The sequence below is a fragment of the Capsicum annuum genome, unplaced genomic scaffold (assembly GCF_002878395.1).
Source record: "Capsicum annuum cultivar UCD-10X-F1 unplaced genomic scaffold, UCD10Xv1.1 ctg3692, whole genome shotgun sequence".
Taxonomy (NCBI): Eukaryota; Viridiplantae; Streptophyta; class Magnoliopsida; order Solanales; family Solanaceae; genus Capsicum; species Capsicum annuum.
Window position 1 is genome coordinate 1 of NW_025843937.1, and position 1,738 is coordinate 1,738.

At 39.2% G+C, this 1,738-nt stretch overlaps 1 non-coding gene across 1 annotated transcript; it reads left to right on the plus strand.

The window, feature by feature from the left end:
- The first annotated feature begins 1,466 nt into the window (after positions 1–1,466).
- Positions 1,467–1,663, plus strand: LOC124891534. Its single transcript, XR_007049733.1, has one exon. It is a non-coding gene; the product is annotated as a U2 spliceosomal RNA (small nuclear RNA).
- Positions 1,664–1,738: the final 75 nt, after the last annotated feature.

A 1,738-nucleotide genomic window follows, 5' to 3' on the forward strand; every position in this document is an offset into this window, starting at 1 on the left:
AATACTTCTTCGGCTTACATCTACCTCTCCTCGTACCCACTATATCCAACCTCCCGCACCTCCTCATTGGGGCATCTGCACCTCGGCTATTATCATATCCAAACTATTTCAATTTCGCTTCCCTCATCTTGTCCCTCATGGAGGCCACTTGCATCTTATCTCCAATAACCTCATTCTTAATTTTATTGCACCTAGTATGCTCACACATCCGCCTTAACATCCTCATGTCCGGAACATGCGTCTTCTAAACATGGGAGTTTTTGACTGGCATATACTGCGCCCCATACGACAACGTCGCCCTAACCACAACTCTATGAAACTTACTTTTAAGTTTCGGCATTATCTTTATCACACAAGACTCCGGAGGCAAGCCTTCACTCCATCCCCGCTACACCAATACAAAGATCTAAGATACTTGAAAATGCCTCTCTCTTGGGGCAACCTGTGCATCAAACCTCACTTCCACGACTGACTGATGCAACCCTAACATCATATTAGGTTCAATCTAAAAATCTACAAATCCTCTGCTGAAACAAACAGAAAAAGTTGGCAAAATGGCAGACAACATAGATTTTGGCTCTTGCTACGACATAGCATTTGTGAGTTTCCAACCTTCCCAACACCACTCCAGATATTAATTAATTAACCGTTTATACGGAATATTCTTATGAAATATTAAAGATAGTGTGATTGTGTCAGTTAATTGGATTCAAATCAATGACCAACAGCAGAAACGAAGATCCCTTTTTCACCATCTATTGAGAAAACTAGAAAATGCAAGCAAACAATGTACAATTTGGATGCTACTACCAGTCTACCTCACAACTTATGTGTTTTCCCCATCAACACTCTAGATATTTACTTATTTAAGAACTAGTACTGCTTTTATTAATTTTAACACATAGTTCTATTAAAATAATATACAGATATGTTTTTTGCATTGAACTATGATCTACCGTTCCACCATATCATGGACACAAAGGCCACCATCTCTTCAACTAAACACATACACACTAAGCGATCATCTAAATGGAAGCTGATTTGACTATCACTTGTTTGGGTACAGTCTTGATTGCTGTATCTGCAAAATCTCTAGTAGAAAACATTAGGCAATGCTTGCACCTTAATTCCAAGCAAGTTAGATTCTACTATATGAGTTCTCGATGTCAATGTCAATTTATGATCACTCTTCAGCATAAATAAGTCTAGGAAACATTGTAGATTAGCTTATAAGCATCAGCATCCATTATTGGATATGTATTTAATATTGACCACCATACTTCTGCAAGTTGTTTAATCATCATGTATCCATTTCCACGTGAGGCAGCAGCTGATATATAATTGTATATGAAGCAATGGGGTTATTTTTGTAAAGCTTACATCTCCCACATCGGAATGAGATGATAGCTAATGCGCAGACAGCCGATAGCTACTATATAAACGGATGCCTGTTAACTTGTTAAAGCATACCTTTCTCGGCCTTTTGGCTAAGATCAAGTGTAGTATCTGTTCTTATCAGTTTAATATCTGATATGTGGGCCATTGGTCCACACGATATTAACTCAATTTTTTGAGGGGGTAAGGTCCATCAGGATAGCTCGCTATCCGGCCCTTCGTGCGTCGCCTAGGCGTTGCACTACAGCCCAGGCCTGGCGCGCCCCACCAAATGTAGTCCAATTATTTTGCTTGTTTGAGGTAATGTTACAGATCCAATTTTCATATTAAAAAGTATCTACTC